Raw genomic sequence first — 210 nt, forward strand, 5'->3', positions numbered from 1 at the left:
CAACAGCAACCTAGTTTTCCCAGGAGGTCTCCCATCCAGCTACTGACCAGCTCAACCCTGCTTAGCTTCAGTGGGCAACCAGTCTTGGGCTGCGGGGTGATATGGCTGTGGCAGTCGGGGCTCGATTCTTACTTTTCTTTTTAGGAGCACTTGTGCTCCTAACTTAAAATTTAGGAGCACCTTCTAATCAATAATCCAAAATGTTATCAA

The sequence above is a fragment of the Sinocyclocheilus grahami genome, unplaced genomic scaffold, assembly GCF_001515645.1.
Source record: "Sinocyclocheilus grahami isolate Dianchi unplaced genomic scaffold, SAMN03320097.WGS_v1.1 scaffold1833.1, whole genome shotgun sequence".
NCBI lineage: Eukaryota > Metazoa > Chordata > Actinopteri > Cypriniformes > Cyprinidae > Sinocyclocheilus > Sinocyclocheilus grahami.